Source organism: Pleurodeles waltl, unplaced genomic scaffold (assembly GCF_031143425.1).
Source record: "Pleurodeles waltl isolate 20211129_DDA unplaced genomic scaffold, aPleWal1.hap1.20221129 scaffold_236, whole genome shotgun sequence".
NCBI classification, from domain to species: Eukaryota; Metazoa; Chordata; class Amphibia; order Caudata; family Salamandridae; genus Pleurodeles; species Pleurodeles waltl.
Window position 1 is genome coordinate 3,826 of NW_027149942.1, and position 19,519 is coordinate 23,344.

Sequence of the window (19,519 nt, forward strand, 5' to 3'; positions counted from 1 at the left end):
TGAGATATTAGAAAAGCACTGAAAATGTGCATTGCTAAAGCGGCATGTGTTTTCCAGAGTACGCAAATGAAGAGGAAAAGCACGCCTTGCCAATTAAAATGCAGAGTCACCCTTTGTAGTTATTGTGCGATGAGTTTCCAAAAAGTACTCCGGTGGTAGATGAAATGATGCTGATTGTAGGTTTGTGATGCTGGAGAATGAGATAGGCATCTGAAAATAAACAGCATGCATCCTGAAGACACAGCTTGATATGTGACCTCGGTCTTTAAATGCCCAGCACACATACACATGATCACCATGGGCCCCACTGCTGGCAGGTACATAACCTGAAGGCTGCAGTCACATGATGCTTCCGTCCCTTCGATAGCTCAGTTGGTAGAGCGGAGGACTGTAGTGGTGAAGCTGATATCCTTAGGTCGCTGGTTCAAATCCGGCTCGAAGGATTTTTTTTCGTATTTGCTCTTCATATTTCTTTTCACATTCTGAAATTAAAATACGCCATGTTTTGAAGCAACGACGCTAGAGCTTGACAATTGTTTTTGTCTCCCCCATTTTTCTCAGATGGCACCAAGAAGTGAATTTAGCCAGAGCAGAAATGGACGGAGGTGCAGCCGCTGATCCCAGTGACTGTCAGAGAGAGAAAAGGAGGAGTCTGTGCAGAGGAAGCTGTAAATCAGTGATACAAAGAGAGCGGCTCTTTCCTTGCACAGATGGGGTCAACACTGACATTTCTGTGGGTGCAGCGCCCCCAGCAGGGGGACAGGTAGAACAATCAGTAGGAGGTCAGGTACCAGGGAGTCATCAGTTCCTCGTTAGTATAGTGGTCAGTATCCCCGCCTGTCACGCGGGAGACCGGGGTTCAATTCCCCGACGGGGAGACTATGTTTATGACTTAACCATGTTTACACTTTAGAAATACATTTTGTTATTTGTTTCGTTTACAATCTCGACATTTTAGAAGTATTGCGATTTAATGTATATGAAGTGCACTGTATAATATGATCAGTGGCAGCATATAGAATTGTAATAAATACCAACACCGAGGCGCCTCTAGCAGAGCTGGCAGGCTTGGAAATCCAACAGAGAAAGCTTTCAACATGAAGGAATCAAGTTTTGGGAACACATTTGTACATTTTGATTTTAAGTTATGGACCACTTAGTCGACAGCGAATGTTTAATATTTACAGAAAAACAAAGTACTATGTGGTGAACAATTGGTACTGGCTGTTTTGCTTGATTATCAATTCCACGTAATCGCGTCATGGTTAATTTCAAATGTATTATAAGCTTCATCACTATTACTTTTTCTAGTTGCGCCTCTGATTTTCAACTAAAACTATATATCATCTATACAAACAATTAGAACCAAACTGTATCTTTTTTAATAACGAACGTACTTTTCTGAAATTGGAGTGAATGCAAGTTGTAGTAACGAAGAAACGTAGGCTTCCGGGTAGTGTATTGGTTATTCATGTTTTTAGGGTCGAGCCTGCGTTGCATGCGCTCGCGCATGCGTATCGCAGCGAGACGCTTTAGTGTTTAGAAAAGGGCTCGGAGCCCTGTCAACGTCACGTCAGTGTTTTTTATTGGTACGTGGGCTTGCCTAATAAAATCCGCTTGCTTTCATTAGTCGAAGGCACGCATAGGTCATGCCTTTTCCGGTGGCTCGCCCTCCTCCAGCGCAGCGACCAAGTACAGAAAACATGCGAGGCTCGCTGTTTTCCATCGGGCTCATGGACTTCTTTTTCTCTCATTCACGAGCGCGATCTCGCTTGGCAGAAGTCGAGCACTTTACATAATTAACTTCACTTTTTCGGGTTATGTACATAAATGCACTTTTGCCCGATAGGTGAAAAGTCGGGTTAGGAGTTTACAACGCGATCAGCTGTAACATGAGCAAACGCGAGACCCGTTGCATTGCAAATGCTTGTTTTAATAGTTTGTGTCTCCGTCAAGTATTCTCCATCTATTTAATGTAAATCTATTTAATGTGCAGTATCTCTTTCTTCGTGGTCTCCATGAATGCAGTGTGTCTTCCATGTCTGGTGTTTTATTCTGGCTTTTTGTATATCTTGGTCAGTCGGCGAAAGCGTAGGTTTAAGCCTGTGTGGTGATGTCTGGTCCACACTGCTGTAAAGAGAGCAGCGACCCCCGGCGAGGCTTCTTTCAGACTAAGGGGGGAGGTGATGAGAGACCTGGACACCTGTAAAGATACCTGTGAGCTCTCCAAAACAACAGAGCCCCTCCATGGGCTCTTGGCTAGGACGTTAGACTGAAGCTCTAAAGATCCCAGGTTTCCACAGTGACTTTTTGTTTGATATCCATTACCTTCAGTGCTGAGTAGTCAAACTTTAAACCCTCTCAAACTTGGTAAAATAAAACATTACTTTAACAACATCAATCTATTTCCCTCCACATTCCAGCTTCTTTCTTTCTTCACCCCTCATTTCTTTCTGAGCCCCCTTCAGTCCGTCTTTATTTTCTTTATTGGAACAAGTTTCTCAAAGCCCTACTCAGTGTGAGTCTCAGAACTGAGAGAATACTATCACAGGCTGTAAGTTCACTGCTAAGAGGAAAGTTTTACTCCTTGTATGAAGGTCCGAAAGAGTGGAGTGCAACTTTCCACAAACTACTATTTAAATACAATCTCCCGGACCTTCCGTAACCTGAGTCTAGACAGAAATATTTAGAATTCTTCTCTGAAAAAGTGGCAACCCTCCTGCAGGGCTTGAAAGCAGACAATACTCATCATTAGAATCCACAGCCAGCAACACTAGAAAACTGCCACTCATGACCAAGTTAGCAGCAAGTTGGGCCACGGGGATGCTCTCTATGCTTGAAACATCAGATAACTCACTAGAAAACTACCTGGAATTTGGCACCCAGACTCATCCTCAACCTCCCGCTCTGAATTCACATCTCACCATACCTCAGAGAGCTCCACTGTCTCCCGAAACAGAAATGAACTAATTTCAAACACCTTACATACACATTCAAGGCACAACACAACGTAGGCCCCACCTACTTGACCAGTTGCTTCTCTTTCCACAACCACCAAGAGACTTCCATCTACTCAGGGCTCCTACTCACACACATCCCATACATACAGAGAACCAGATCAGGAGGATGGGTGTTCTGTTGCATCACTCCTAAAGCATGGAATGGACTCCCATTTCACACAAGAGCATTTTATTCTCTTCTTCAATTCTGCAAGAAGTTGAAGACCTGCGTTTTTAATAAACCAACCTACCTTAGACAGGGCTACACACACACACGCCTGCTCAGCGCCAGGAAACCCTTGCAGGTGATTGCGTGCCTTACAAATACCCATTACGTTACAGATGCACCCCCAGGGCTCCACCAGATGTTTCACAGCAATGGGTGTGACAGAGCATAACATGGCTGTGCCTTTATGCTTTCTTTGGTAGAAGAGAAGGACAGCATTTACCTTCATATATTGTGTGAAAAACTATACCCATGTAAATGTGATGCATTAAAAGACCACAACATTATGGTGCCTTTGTGAGTGATATTACACTTGTTAGATATAAACTGCTTTTATGAAATGTTAACCAGATGCATTTATACCTTGGTATCTTAACAAATGATATATTTTATAGTCACTCATCATTTACTGTGTTTAAGACAATTGCATTTGTAAAAACATAACTAAAATGTGCTTCCATTCCATTGTTCAAGCTGGAGTTAAGGTCTGCCAATTCCTATGTTTAATTTCAACATGAAACTTGCTTTGTTTGTGCGCTATTTTTCTTTCGTCTGCAGGTGATAGGTAAGGAAGAGAGAGTTGGGTTGCCAAGGACGAAACTTGGTAACAAGGAGCTACAAGAACGGCTCCCTTACTATATTCCTGGGCATGGATGTAATCCAAGGTGGAGCAGATGTGTTCAGAAGAGGATAAAAGTGAATTGGACATAATTCACAATGGTGTCTTGTTAGTAATTGTTTCTTTGGGTGTGATGTCAGCTACTGGAAGGCTCTGGGGTGATTAAAGTGTTGTTCAGTTAGGCAGAGATTCAGAATCTTTTTGCCCCCTTGACTAGAGTGGACTCTAAGGGAAAGATAACTCTCCTTGACTAAGTGGCAGTCGCGACTCACAGGGGTTACCAGAGGTGGGGTGGAGAGCGGGGTGTGGGGAGGCAAGGAGAATATTAACAATATTAAAAAGTTAAAAAACTAAAAACTTACCTGCTCCGTCGCACCGCTGCTCCTCCGTCAGCAGCAGGCTCCCAGCCTGCCCTGCGGCCAATCCTGACGCTGCTCAGAGAAGCGTTAGGATTGGCTGGGAGTGCCCAGCCACGGTGCTCCCAGACAGACTGGGAGCCTGTGCCTGCTCTCTCCAGCCCGGCAGCAGTGTGCCCCAGATGGCCGGCCAAACACACATGTGCACTGAGGGGAGTGCACAGTGCACTCCCCTCACTGCTCGTCACCCCCAATGCCCCACCCCTTTATAATTCTCAGTATAATGTACATGCGACATCAGCTCCCGCGAGTTTCTGTAGTGTAGTGGTTATCACGTTCGCTGCCCCCGTGAAAGGTCGCGGGTTTGAAACTGGGCGGAAACACTTTTAACACTTCCATCTACCTTGTTCTGCATTATTATTAATATCTATGACCACCTAACTTGTTCTGCATTATTAATATATATGACGAGCGATACTTCTGTGCTACAATTTTAATTGATATCATCCATATAGTAACATATTTCAAATAAACAAGATAAGCAACGCATAGATGATGTAAACTGTGCAAAAGATATTAGCTCGCTTGTAATTAGTACGGGACTGAAAATTTTAAAATAATACAAAACTAAAGAAATGAATGTTAAATTATTAAAACTACAGCAGGTTCTACCGAGATTCAAACTCAGATCGCTGGACTCAAAGTCCAGAGTGCTAACCATTACACCATGGAACCTTCCATTGACAAGCATGAGGTGCGTTAGTAGTGAAATGACAGTATCCTGTAGTGTGCACGTCTCCTTGTAAAAGTCCTGATGTTTTTCAGATGTCAGGTTATTAATGGCAAGGAACACAAGCATTGGCAAAGCCAATAGGTATCGCCTATGTGATAGCTACTGGTTTTGCCAGTGATTTAGCCATGCTGCAACATGGCTGAAAGTAAAGGAAAAAAGCTGTATATGACACAGCCAGCATTGATCACTTCATAGTGCTTTTTTTTACATTCATCCATGCTGCACTGAAGCCAGAGCTGCTGTACAATGTGGCTAAAAAAACATTCACAAAACCAATAGATCCCACATAGGCAAGATCTATTAGCTTTACCAAGGCTTGTTTGTCATCTGGAGCCATTGTGGTACTGCCATGAAAGAGCTGCCAACAATAGCCAGGCCCTGTTCATACTGCAATTCGGGTCATCATTCACACTGCTGTCAAGAAACCAGTAATGTTTTATAAAAACACAGCTGAGTGATTTGAGCTAAAAAAAAAGTGTTTGCTCCTTAAGTGCATTTTTCAGTCCGGGGGGGGGGGGGGGGATTACATACATTGCAGTGTTGAACCAACGCTTCTGCATTTCTGGGATGCATATGTTACACTTGTACTGATCCTGTTTTGTGATGACATTTGTGGCATATCAACGTGCTAAATAAAAAGACATTTGCGCTGACTAACCAGGGCAAATACGTTCAAATGACGATGCCCAATTGCTGTAGCATCAGTGCAGGGTATGTAATGTAGCGCCTGGGGTCTAGCTTCTATGCCCCAACCATAATCTCCCTTCTGGTGATGCGTGTCACGAGCTACACTTTATGTGGAAGCGCGAGGGATGCCTGAAGAAGTCAAAGACACGCAGGCAGCCGTGGGACTGACACTGTGCTCGAGAGCGCCTAGCAGCAGAGTTTCTAGGTGCTTCCAGGGGTGAGATGATGGCTGTCAGGCCTTTGCTGGGAGCCAGGGGGGGACGAGGAGTTTTCACAACAGATGCTTGTCTCAAAAAGGTGGGGTGGGCTAGGGCAGAGTCAGTCATGGGCAGCCTCCAAGATGGCTCACTAGTAAAGTGCCCCCTGCTGGTACCTGAGCATGACTTACAGGTCACATTCTTAAATCCGAGCCGAGTGGGCTCAACGCTTTTCCCTCACAAGGTATATAAAGTGGCTGCTATGAATACTGGTTATTTACGGTGCTATGAAGGTGACATATGGAAATAGCAAACACTTTAGAAATCAGGTCACTTTACTTTCCTTTTGTTGCACAAGAGCACAGAACCGGATGAGCAGCTCCTCACGTGCACTGTGGCTGGCCAGGGATGGACACTTTACAGAACCAGTGCTGAGCCTCTTAAGCAGAGCTGGATCTGTTCAAGTCTGTGCAAACCCTGGGCCTGCTCACAGCCTGGCAAGCTGCAGACAATGTTGGGTGCAGCCTTAAATGTGAAATCGTTCCAAGTTGCCACTGTTTGTAGTGAGTTTAACAGACACTGTCTCTGGCTTCCTTCCTGCACGAGGCCAGGTAGGAAGCAGTATCACTCCCCCCATCCTGTGTGTTAGAGAATGGTTTCCATTGCAGTGGGAGGCGGGGTCGTCCATGCCAGGTTTTCAAGGTGACCTCGGACGAGCTTAATATGTAACTGTTGTTCATTTCTGGCAATCATATATATATCTTGTGGATATCCTGCAAATCCGGCATGGATCCGACTCTACTGGACTTATGTTGGGCACCCTTGCACTAGAGCAAGGTTTTTTATGTAAAACTGGTAAGTGTTAATATTGTCATTGTTCACGCCTTCACCAATCACAGGGGGGGGCAACATGCCTGCATCCTCACCGCACACTCCCTATCATTCTTACACTGAGCGCCAAGCTTTCCAAAGTTTAAGAATCTACACAACTTTCAGCATTCCTGCTGAGTTCATTGGCCGACATACTTGTTGTGATGGTTTTGCCATTTTATTTCCTGAGCTGTACTTTTCTCAAGAAAGTTAGTTCCCATTATTTTTAATAAACCATTGAGAATGCTGAGAAATCACTTTGTGCGTCTGCGACAAGACACATTTATTTTTTTGAATTCTAAGTAAAGGTAATCAAGATGGAAAGACAATGGCTGTATGACTGACTTCAACAGAAAGCCCTCCCCCATGCTTGCTGCTGAAATATTGAGATATTAGAAAAGCACTGAAAATGTGCATTGCTAAAGCGGCATGTGTTTTCCAGAGTACGCAAATGAAGAGGAAAAGCACGCCTTGCCAATTAAAATGCAGAGTCACCCTTTGTAGTTATTGTGCGATGAGTTTCCAAAAAGTACTCCGGTGGTAGATGAAATGATGCTGATTGTAGGTTTGTGATGCTGGAGAATGAGATAGGCATCTGAAAATAAACAGCATGCATCCTGAAGACACAGCTTGATATGTGACCTCGGTCTTTAAATGCCCAGCACACATACACATGATCACCATGGGCCCCACTGCTGGCAGGTACATAACCTGAAGGCTGCAGTCACATGATGCTTCCGTCCCTTCGATAGCTCAGTTGGTAGAGCGGAGGACTGTAGTGGTGAAGCTGATATCCTTAGGTCGCTGGTTCAAATCCGGCTCGAAGGATTTTTTTTCGTATTTGCTCTTCATATTTCTTTTCACATTCTGAAATTAAAATACGCCATGTTTTGAAGCAACGACGCTAGAGCTTGACAATTGTTTTTGTCTCCCCCATTTTTCTCAGATGGCACCAAGAAGTGAATTTAGCCAGAGCAGAAATGGACGGAGGTGCAGCCGCTGATCCCAGTGACTGTCAGAGAGAGAAAAGGAGGAGTCTGTGCAGAGGAAGCTGTAAATCAGTGATACAAAGAGAGCGGCTCTTTCCTTGCACAGATGGGGTCAACACTGACATTTCTGTGGGTGCAGCGCCCCCAGCAGGGGGACAGGTAGAACAATCAGTAGGAGGTCAGGTACCAGGGAGTCATCAGTTCCTCGTTAGTATAGTGGTCAGTATCCCCGCCTGTCACGCGGGAGACCGGGGTTCAATTCCCCGACGGGGAGACTATGTTTATGACTTAACCATGTTTACACTTTAGAAATACATTTTGTTATTTGTTTCGTTTACAATCTCGACATTTTAGAAGTATTGCGATTTAATGTATATGAAGTGCACTGTATAATATGATCAGTGGCAGCATATAGAATTGTAATAAATACCAACACCGAGGCGCCTCTAGCAGAGCTGGCAGGCTTGGAAATCCAACAGAGAAAGCTTTCAACATGAAGGAATCAAGTTTTGGGAACACATTTGTACATTTTGATTTTAAGTTATGGACCACTTAGTCGACAGCGAATGTTTAATATTTACAGAAAAACAAAGTACTATGTGGTGAACAATTGGTACTGGCTGTTTTGCTTGATTATCAATTCCACGTAATCGCGTCATGGTTAATTTCAAATGTATTATAAGCTTCATCACTATTACTTTTTCTAGTTGCGCCTCTGATTTTCAACTAAAACTATATATCATCTATACAAACAATTAGAACCAAACTGTATCTTTTTTAATAACGAACGTACTTTTCTGAAATTGGAGTGAATGCAAGTTGTAGTAACGAAGAAACGTAGGCTTCCGGGTAGTGTATTGGTTATTCATGTTTTTAGGGTCGAGCCTGCGTTGCATGCGCTCGCGCATGCGTATCGCAGCGAGACGCTTTAGTGTTTAGAAAAGGGCTCGGAGCCCTGTCAACGTCACGTCAGTGTTTTTTATTGGTACGTGGGCTTGCCTAATAAAATCCGCTTGCTTTCATTAGTCGAAGGCACGCATAGGTCATGCCTTTTCCGGTGGCTCGCCCTCCTCCAGCGCAGCGACCAAGTACAGAAAACATGCGAGGCTCGCTGTTTTCCATCGGGCTCATGGACTTCTTTTTCTCTCATTCACGAGCGCGATCTCGCTTGGCAGAAGTCGAGCACTTTACATAATTAACTTCACTTTTTCGGGTTATGTACATAAATGCACTTTTGCCCGATAGGTGAAAAGTCGGGTTAGGAGTTTACAACGCGATCAGCTGTAACATGAGCAAACGCGAGACCCGTTGCATTGCAAATGCTTGTTTTAATAGTTTGTGTCTCCGTCAAGTATTCTCCATCTATTTAATGTAAATCTATTTAATGTGCAGTATCTCTTTCTTCGTGGTCTCCATGAATGCAGTGTGTCTTCCATGTCTGGTGTTTTATTCTGGCTTTTTGTATATCTTGGTCAGTCGGCGAAAGCGTAGATTTAAGCCTGTGTGGTGATGTCTGGTCCACACTGCTGTAAAGAGAGCAGCGACCCCCGGCGAGGCTTCTTTCAGACTAAGGGGGGAGGTGATGAGAGACCTGGACACCTGTAAAGATACCTGTGAGCTCTCCAAAACAACAGAGCCCCTCCATGGGCTCTTGGCTAGGACGTTAGACTGAAGCTCTAAAGATCCCAGGTTTCCACAGTGACTTTTTGTTTGATATCCATTACCTTCAGTGCTGAGTAGTCAAACTTTAAACCCTCTCAAACTTGGTAAAATAAAACATTACTTTAACAACATCAATCTATTTCCCTCCACATTCCAGCTTCTTTCTTTCTTCACCCCTCATTTCTTTCTGAGCCCCCTTCAGTCCGTCTTTATTTTCTTTATTGGAACAAGTTTCTCAAAGCCCTACTCAGTGTGAGTCTCAGAACTGAGAGAATACTATCACAGGCTGTAAGTTCACTGCTAAGAGGAAAGTTTTACTCCTTGTATGAAGGTCCGAAAGAGTGGAGTGCAACTTTCCACAAACTACTATTTAAATACAATCTCCCGGACCTTCCGTAACCTGAGTCTAGACAGAAATATTTAGAATTCTTCTCTGAAAAAGTGGCAACCCTCCTGCAGGGCTTGAAAGCAGACAATACTCATCATTAGAATCCACAGCCAGCAACACTAGAAAACTGCCACTCATGACCAAGTTAGCAGCAAGTTGGGCCACGGGGATGCTCTCTATGCTTGAAACATCAGATAACTCACTAGAAAACTACCTGGAATTTGGCACCCAGACTCATCCTCAACCTCCCGCTCTGAATTCACATCTCACCATACCTCAGAGAGCTCCACTGTCTCCCGAAACAGAAATGAACTAATTTCAAACACCTTACATACACATTCAAGGCACAACACAACGTAGGCCCCACCTACTTGACCAGTTGCTTCTCTTTCCACAACCACCAAGAGACTTCCATCTACTCAGGGCTCCTACTCACACACATCCCATACATACAGAGAACCAGATCAGGAGGATGGGTGTTCTGTTGCATCACTCCTAAAGCATGGAATGGACTCCCATTTCACACAAGAGCATTTTATTCTCTTCTTCAATTCTGCAAGAAGTTGAAGACCTGCGTTTTTAATAAACCAACCTACCTTAGACAGGGCTACACACACACACGCCTGCTCAGCGCCAGGAAACCCTTGCAGGTGATTGCGTGCCTTACAAATACCCATTACGTTACAGATGCACCCCCAGGGCTCCACCAGATGTTTCACAGCAATGGGTGTGACAGAGCATAACATGGCTGTGCCTTTATGCTTTCTTTGGTAGAAGAGAAGGACAGCATTTACCTTCATATATTGTGTGAAAAACTATACCCATGTAAATGTGATGCATTAAAAGACCACAACATTATGGTGCCTTTGTGAGTGATATTACACTTGTTAGATATAAACTGCTTTTATGAAATGTTAACCAGATGCATTTATACCTTGGTATCTTAACAAATGATATATTTTATAGTCACTCATCATTTACTGTGTTTAAGACAATTGCATTTGTAAAAACATAACTAAAATGTGCTTCCATTCCATTGTTCAAGCTGGAGTTAAGGTCTGCCAATTCCTATGTTTAATTTCAACATGAAACTTGCTTTGTTTGTGCGCTATTTTTCTTTCGTCTGCAGGTGATAGGTAAGGAAGAGAGAGTTGGGTTGCCAAGGACGAAACTTGGTAACAAGGAGCTACAAGAACGGCTCCCTTACTATATTCCTGGGCATGGATGTAATCCAAGGTGGAGCAGATGTGTTCAGAAGAGGATAAAAGTGAATTGGACATAATTCACAATGGTGTCTTGTTAGTAATTGTTTCTTTGGGTGTGATGTCAGCTACTGGAAGGCTCTGGGGTGATTAAAGTGTTGTTCAGTTAGGCAGAGATTCAGAATCTTTTTGCCCCCTTGACTAGAGTGGACTCTAAGGGAAAGATAACTCTCCTTGACTAAGTGGCAGTCGCGACTCACAGGGGTTACCAGAGGTGGGGTGGAGAGCGGGGTGTGGGGAGGCAAGGAGAATATTAACAATATTAAAAAGTTAAAAAACTAAAAACTTACCTGCTCCGTCGCACCGCTGCTCCTCCGTCAGCAGCAGGCTCCCAGCCTGCCCTGCGGCCAATCCTGACGCTGCTCAGAGAAGCGTTAGGATTGGCTGGGAGTGCCCAGCCACGGTGCTCCCAGACAGACTGGGAGCCTGTGCCTGCTCTCTCCAGCCCGGCAGCAGTGTGCCCCAGATGGCCGGCCAAACACACATGTGCACTGAGGGGAGTGCACAGTGCACTCCCCTCACTGCTCGTCACCCCCAATGCCCCACCCCTTTATAATTCTCAGTATAATGTACATGCGACATCAGCTCCCGCGAGTTTCTGTAGTGTAGTGGTTATCACGTTCGCTGCCCCCGTGAAAGGTCGCGGGTTTGAAACTGGGCGGAAACACTTTTAACACTTCCATCTACCTTGTTCTGCATTATTATTAATATCTATGACCACCTAACTTGTTCTGCATTATTAATATATATGACGAGCGATACTTCTGTGCTACAATTTTAATTGATATCATCCATATAGTAACATATTTCAAATAAACAAGATAAGCAACGCATAGATGATGTAAACTGTGCAAAAGATATTAGCTCGCTTGTAATTAGTACGGGACTGAAAATTTTAAAATAATACAAAACTAAAGAAATGAATGTTAAATTATTAAAACTACAGCAGGTTCTACCGAGATTCAAACTCAGATCGCTGGACTCAAAGTCCAGAGTGCTAACCATTACACCATGGAACCTTCCATTGACAAGCATGAGGTGCGTTAGTAGTGAAATGACAGTATCCTGTAGTGTGCACGTCTCCTTGTAAAAGTCCTGATGTTTTTCAGATGTCAGGTTATTAATGGCAAGGAACACAAGCATTGGCAAAGCCAATAGGTATCGCCTATGTGATAGCTACTGGTTTTGCCAGTGATTTAGCCATGCTGCAACATGGCTGAAAGTAAAGGAAAAAAGCTGTATATGACACAGCCAGCATTGATCACTTCATAGTGCTTTTTTTTACATTCATCCATGCTGCACTGAAGCCAGAGCTGCTGTACAATGTGGCTAAAAAAACATTCACAAAACCAATAGATCCCACATAGGCAAGATCTATTAGCTTTACCAAGGCTTGTTTGTCATCTGGAGCCATTGTGGTACTGCCATGAAAGAGCTGCCAACAATAGCCAGGCCCTGTTCATACTGCAATTCGGGTCATCATTCACACTGCTGTCAAGAAACCAGTAATGTTTTATAAAAACACAGCTGAGTGATTTGAGCTAAAAAAAAAGTGTTTGCTCCTTAAGTGCATTTTTCAGTCCGGGGGGGGGGGGGGGATTACATACATTGCAGTGTTGAACCAACGCTTCTGCATTTCTGGGATGCATATGTTACACTTGTACTGATCCTGTTTTGTGATGACATTTGTGGCATATCAACGTGCTAAATAAAAAGACATTTGCGCTGACTAACCAGGGCAAATACGTTCAAATGACGATGCCCAATTGCTGTAGCATCAGTGCAGGGTATGTAATGTAGCGCCTGGGGTCTAGCTTCTATGCCCCAACCATAATCTCCCTTCTGGTGATGCGTGTCACGAGCTACACTTTATGTGGAAGCGCGAGGGATGCCTGAAGAAGTCAAAGACACGCAGGCAGCCGTGGGACTGACACTGTGCTCGAGAGCGCCTAGCAGCAGAGTTTCTAGGTGCTTCCAGGGGTGAGATGATGGCTGTCAGGCCTTTGCTGGGAGCCAGGGGGGGACGAGGAGTTTTCACAACAGATGCTTGTCTCAAAAAGGTGGGGTGGGCTAGGGCAGAGTCAGTCATGGGCAGCCTCCAAGATGGCTCACTAGTAAAGTGCCCCCTGCTGGTACCTGAGCATGACTTACAGGTCACATTCTTAAATCCGAGCCGAGTGGGCTCAACGCTTTTCCCTCACAAGGTATATAAAGTGGCTGCTATGAATACTGGTTATTTACGGTGCTATGAAGGTGACATATGGAAATAGCAAACACTTTAGAAATCAGGTCACTTTACTTTCCTTTTGTTGCACAAGAGCACAGAACCGGATGAGCAGCTCCTCACGTGCACTGTGGCTGGCCAGGGATGGACACTTTACAGAACCAGTGCTGAGCCTCTTAAGCAGAGCTGGATCTGTTCAAGTCTGTGCAAACCCTGGGCCTGCTCACAGCCTGGCAAGCTGCAGACAATGTTGGGTGCAGCCTTAAATGTGAAATCGTTCCAAGTTGCCACTGTTTGTAGTGAGTTTAACAGACACTGTCTCTGGCTTCCTTCCTGCACGAGGCCAGGTAGGAAGCAGTATCACTCCCCCCATCCTGTGTGTTAGAGAATGGTTTCCATTGCAGTGGGAGGCGGGGTCGTCCATGCCAGGTTTTCAAGGTGACCTCGGACGAGCTTAATATGTAACTGTTGTTCATTTCTGGCAATCATATATATATCTTGTGGATATCCTGCAAATCCGGCATGGATCCGACTCTACTGGACTTATGTTGGGCACCCTTGCACTAGAGCAAGGTTTTTTATGTAAAACTGGTAAGTGTTAATATTGTCATTGTTCACGCCTTCACCAATCACAGGGGGGGGCAACATGCCTGCATCCTCACCGCACACTCCCTATCATTCTTACACTGAGCGCCAAGCTTTCCAAAGTTTAAGAATCTACACAACTTTCAGCATTCCTGCTGAGTTCATTGGCCGACATACTTGTTGTGATGGTTTTGCCATTTTATTTCCTGAGCTGTACTTTTCTCAAGAAAGTTAGTTCCCATTATTTTTAATAAACCATTGAGAATGCTGAGAAATCACTTTGTGCGTCTGCGACAAGACACATTTATTTTTTTGAATTCTAAGTAAAGGTAATCAAGATGGAAAGACAATGGCTGTATGACTGACTTCAACAGAAAGCCCTCCCCCATGCTTGCTGCTGAAATATTGAGATATTAGAAAAGCACTGAAAATGTGCATTGCTAAAGCGGCATGTGTTTTCCAGAGTACGCAAATGAAGAGGAAAAGCACGCCTTGCCAATTAAAATGCAGAGTCACCCTTTGTAGTTATTGTGCGATGAGTTTCCAAAAAGTACTCCGGTGGTAGATGAAATGATGCTGATTGTAGGTTTGTGATGCTGGAGAATGAGATAGGCATCTGAAAATAAACAGCATGCATCCTGAAGACACAGCTTGATATGTGACCTCGGTCTTTAAATGCCCAGCACACATACACATGATCACCATGGGCCCCACTGCTGGCAGGTACATAACCTGAAGGCTGCAGTCACATGATGCTTCCGTCCCTTCGATAGCTCAGTTGGTAGAGCGGAGGACTGTAGTGGTGAAGCTGATATCCTTAGGTCGCTGGTTCAAATCCGGCTCGAAGGATTTTTTTTCGTATTTGCTCTTCATATTTCTTTTCACATTCTGAAATTAAAATACGCCATGTTTTGAAGCAACGACGCTAGAGCTTGACAATTGTTTTTGTCTCCCCCATTTTTCTCAGATGGCACCAAGAAGTGAATTTAGCCAGAGCAGAAATGGACGGAGGTGCAGCCGCTGATCCCAGTGACTGTCAGAGAGAGAAAAGGAGGAGTCTGTGCAGAGGAAGCTGTAAATCAGTGATACAAAGAGAGCGGCTCTTTCCTTGCACAGATGGGGTCAACACTGACATTTCTGTGGGTGCAGCGCCCCCAGCAGGGGGACAGGTAGAACAATCAGTAGGAGGTCAGGTACCAGGGAGTCATCAGTTCCTCGTTAGTATAGTGGTCAGTATCCCCGCCTGTCACGCGGGAGACCGGGGTTCAATTCCCCGACGGGGAGACTATGTTTATGACTTAACCATGTTTACACTTTAGAAATACATTTTGTTATTTGTTTCGTTTACAATCTCGACATTTTAGAAGTATTGCGATTTAATGTATATGAAGTGCACTGTATAATATGATCAGTGGCAGCATATAGAATTGTAATAAATACCAACACCGAGGCGCCTCTAGCAGAGCTGGCAGGCTTGGAAATCCAACAGAGAAAGCTTTCAACATGAAGGAATCAAGTTTTGGGAACACATTTGTACATTTTGATTTTAAGTTATGGACCACTTAGTCGACAGCGAATGTTTAATATTTACAGAAAAACAAAGTACTATGTGGTGAACAATTGGTACTGGCTGTTTTGCTTGATTATCAATTCCACGTAATCGCGTCATGGTTAATTTCAAATGTATTATAAGCTTCATCACTATTACTTTTTCTAGTTGCGCCTCTGATTTTCAACTAAAACTATATATCATCTATACAAACAATTAGAACCAAACTGTATCTTTTTTAATAACGAACGTACTTTTCTGAAATTGGAGTGAATGCAAGTTGTAGTAACGAAGAAACGTAGGCTTCCGGGTAGTGTATTGGTTATTCATGTTTTTAGGGTCGAGCCTGCGTTGCATGCGCTCGCGCATGCGTATCGCAGCGAGACGCTTTAGTGTTTAGAAAAGGGCTCGGAGCCCTGTCAACGTCACGTCAGTGTTTTTTATTGGTACGTGGGCTTGCCTAATAAAATCCGCTTGCTTTCATTAGTCGAAGGCACGCATAGGTCATGCCTTTTCCGGTGGCTCGCCCTCCTCCAGCGCAGCGACCAAGTACAGAAAACATGCGAGGCTCGCTGTTTTCCATCGGGCTCATGGACTTCTTTTTCTCTCATTCACGAGCGCGATCTCGCTTGGCAGAAGTCGAGCACTTTACATAATTAACTTCACTTTTTCGGGTTATGTACATAAATGCACTTTTGCCCGATAGGTGAAAAGTCGGGTTAGGAGTTTACAACGCGATCAGCTGTAACATGAGCAAACGCGAGACCCGTTGCATTGCAAATGCTTGTTTTAATAGTTTGTGTCTCCGTCAAGTATTCTCCATCTATTTAATGTAAATCTATTTAATGTGCAGTATCTCTTTCTTCGTGGTCTCCATGAATGCAGTGTGTCTTCCATGTCTGGTGTTTTATTCTGGCTTTTTGTATATCTTGGTCAGTCGGCGAAAGCGTAGGTTTAAGCCTGTGTGGTGATGTCTGGTCCACACTGCTGTAAAGAGAGCAGCGACCCCCGGCGAGGCTTCTTTCAGACTAAGGGGGGAGGTGATGAGAGACCTGGACACCTGTAAAGATACCTGTGAGCTCTCCAAAACAACAGAGCCCCTCCATGGGCTCTTGGCTAGGACGTTAGACTGAAGCTCTAAAGATCCCAGGTTTCCACAGTGACTTTTTGTTTGATATCCATTACCTTCAGTGCTGAGTAGTCAAACTTTAAACCCTCTCAAACTTGGTAAAATAAAACATTACTTTAACAACATCAATCTATTTCCCTCCACATTCCAGCTTCTTTCTTTCTTCACCCCTCATTTCTTTCTGAGCCCCCTTCAGTCCGTCTTTATTTTCTTTATTGGAACAAGTTTCTCAAAGCCCTACTCAGTGTGAGTCTCAGAACTGAGAGAATACTATCACAGGCTGTAAGTTCACTGCTAAGAGGAAAGTTTTACTCCTTGTATGAAGGTCCGAAAGAGTGGAGTGCAACTTTCCACAAACTACTATTTAAATACAATCTCCCGGACCTTCCGTAACCTGAGTCTAGACAGAAATATTTAGAATTCTTCTCTGAAAAAGTGGCAACCCTCCTGCAGGGCTTGAAAGCAGACAATACTCATCATTAGAATCCACAGCCAGCAACACTAGAAAACTGCCACTCATGACCAAGTTAGCAGCAAGTTGGGCCACGGGGATGCTCTCTATGCTTGAAACATCAGATAACTCACTAGAAAACTACCTGGAATTTGGCACCCAGACTCATCCTCAACCTCCCGCTCTGAATTCACATCTCACCATACCTCAGAGAGCTCCACTGTCTCCCGAAACAGAAATGAACTAATTTCAAACACCTTACATACACATTCAAGGCACAACACAACGTAGGCCCCACCTACTTGACCAGTTGCTTCTCTTTCCACAACCACCAAGAGACTTCCATCTACTCAGGGCTCCTACTCACACACATCCCATACATACAGAGAACCAGATCAGGAGGATGGGTGTTCTGTTGCATCACTCCTAAAGCATGGAATGGACTCCCATTTCACACAAGAGCATTTTATTCTCTTCTTCAATTCTGCAAGAAGTTGAAGACCTGCGTTTTTAATAAACCAACCTACCTTAGACAGGGCTACACACACACACGCCTGCTCAGCGCCAGGAAACCCTTGCAGGTGATTGCGTGCCTTACAAATACCCATTACGTTACAGATGCACCCCCAGGGCTCCACCAGATGTTTCACAGCAATGGGTGTGACAGAGCATAACATGGCTGTGCCTTTATGCTTTCTTTGGTAGAAGAGAAGGACAGCATTTACCTTCATATATTGTGTGAAAAACTATACCCATGTAAATGTGATGCATTAAAAGACCACAACATTATGGTGCCTTTGTGAGTGATATTACACTTGTTAGATATAAACTGCTTTTATGAAATGTTAACCAGATGCATTTATACCTTGGTATCTTAACAAATGATATATTTTATAGTCACTCATCATTTACTGTGTTTAAGACAATTGCATTTGTAAAAACATAACTAAAATGTGCTTCCATTCCATTGTTCAAGCTGGAGTTAAGGTCTGCCAATTCCTATGTTTAATTTCAACATGAAACTTGCTTTGTTTGTGCGCTATTTTTCTTTCGTCTGCAGGTGATAGGTAAGGAAGAGAGAGTTGGGTTGCCAAGGACGAAACTTGGTAACAAGGAGCTACAAGAACGGCTCCCTTACTATATTCCTGGGCATGGATGTAATCCAAGGTGGAGCAGATGTGTTCAGAAGAGGATAAAAGTGAATTGGACATAATTCACAATGGTGTCTTGTTAGTAATTGTTTCTTTGGGTGTGATGTCAGCTACTGGAAGGCTCTGGGGTGATTAAAGTGTTGTTCAGTTAGGCAGAGATTCAGAATCTTTTTGCCCCCTTGACTAGAGTGGACTCTAAGGGAAAGATAACTCTCCTTGACTAAGTGGCAGTCGCGACTCACAGGGGTTACCAGAGGTGGGGTGGAGAGCGGGGTGTGGGGAGGCAAGGAGAATATTAACAATATTAAAAAGTTAAAAAACTAAAAACTTACCTGCTCCGTCGCACCGCTGCTCCTCCGTCAGCAGCAGGCTCCCAGCCTGCCCTGCGGCCAATCCTGACGCTGCTCAGAGAAGCGTTAGGATTGGCTGGGAGTGCCCAGCCACGGTGCTCCCAGACAGACTGGGAGCCTGTGCCTGCTCTCTCCAGCCCGGCAGCAGTGTGCCCCAGATGGCCGGCCAAACACACATGTGCACTGAGGGGAGTGCACAGTGCACTCCCCTCACTGCTCGTCACCCCCAATGCCCCACCCCTTTATAATTCTCAGTATAATGTACATGCGACATCAGCTCCCGCGAGTTTCTGTAGTGTAGTGGTTATCACGTTCGCTGCCCCCGTGAAAGGTCGCGGGTTTGAAACTGGGCGGAAACACTTTTAACACTTCCATCTACCTTGTTCTGCATTATTATTAATATCTATGACCACCTAACTTGTTCTGCATTATTAATATATATGACGAGCGATACTTCTGTGCTACAATTTTAATTGATATCATCCATATAGTAACATATTTCAAATAAACAAGATAAGCAACGCATAGATGATGTAAACTGTGCAAAAGATATTAGCTCGCTTGTAATTAGTACGGGACTGAAAATTTTAAAATAATACAAAACTAAAGAAATGAATGTTAAATTATTAAAACTACAGCAGGTTCTACCGAGATTCAAACTCAGATCGCTGGACTCAAAGTCCAGAGTGCTAACCATTACACCATGGAACCTTCCATTGACAAGCATGAGGTGCGTTAGTAGTGAAATGACAGTATCCTGTAGTGTGCACGTCTCCTTGTAAAAGTCCTGATGTTTTTCAGATGTCAGGTTATTAATGGCAAGGAACACAAGCATTGGCAAAGCCAATAGGTATCGCCTATGTGATAGCTACTGGTTTTGCCAGTGATTTAGCCATGCTGCAACATGGCTGAAAGTAAAGGAAAAAAGCTGTATATGACACAGCCAGCATTGATCACTTCATAGTGCTTTTTTTTACATTCATCCATGCTGCACTGAAGCCAGAGCTGCTGTACAATGTGGCTAAAAAAACA

The 19,519-nt window shown here is 44.1% G+C and overlaps 6 non-coding genes across 6 annotated transcripts; all 6 read left to right on the forward strand.

Moving 5' to 3' along the window:
• The first annotated feature begins 357 nt into the window (after positions 1-357).
• TRNAY-GUA (transfer RNA tyrosine (anticodon GUA)) lies at positions 358-443 on the forward strand. The gene is given in 2 exon segments: positions 358-394; positions 408-443. It is a non-coding gene; the product is annotated as a tRNA-Tyr (tRNA).
• A 363-nt stretch (positions 444-806) lies between these two features.
• On the forward strand, positions 807-878 carry TRNAD-GUC (transfer RNA aspartic acid (anticodon GUC)). Its single transcript has one exon. It is a non-coding gene; the product is annotated as a tRNA-Asp (tRNA).
• Positions 879-7,489: 6,611 nt separating this feature from the next.
• On the forward strand, positions 7,490-7,575 carry TRNAY-GUA (transfer RNA tyrosine (anticodon GUA)). Its single transcript is given in 2 exon segments — positions 7,490-7,526; positions 7,540-7,575. It is a non-coding gene; the product is annotated as a tRNA-Tyr (tRNA).
• A 363-nt stretch (positions 7,576-7,938) lies between these two features.
• TRNAD-GUC (transfer RNA aspartic acid (anticodon GUC)) lies at positions 7,939-8,010 on the forward strand. Its single transcript has one exon. It is a non-coding gene; the product is annotated as a tRNA-Asp (tRNA).
• A 6,610-nt stretch (positions 8,011-14,620) lies between these two features.
• Positions 14,621-14,706, forward strand: TRNAY-GUA (transfer RNA tyrosine (anticodon GUA)). Its single transcript is given in 2 exon segments — positions 14,621-14,657; positions 14,671-14,706. It is a non-coding gene; the product is annotated as a tRNA-Tyr (tRNA).
• A 363-nt stretch (positions 14,707-15,069) lies between these two features.
• On the forward strand, positions 15,070-15,141 carry TRNAD-GUC (transfer RNA aspartic acid (anticodon GUC)). The gene has a single exon. It is a non-coding gene; the product is annotated as a tRNA-Asp (tRNA).
• Positions 15,142-19,519: the final 4,378 nt, after the last annotated feature.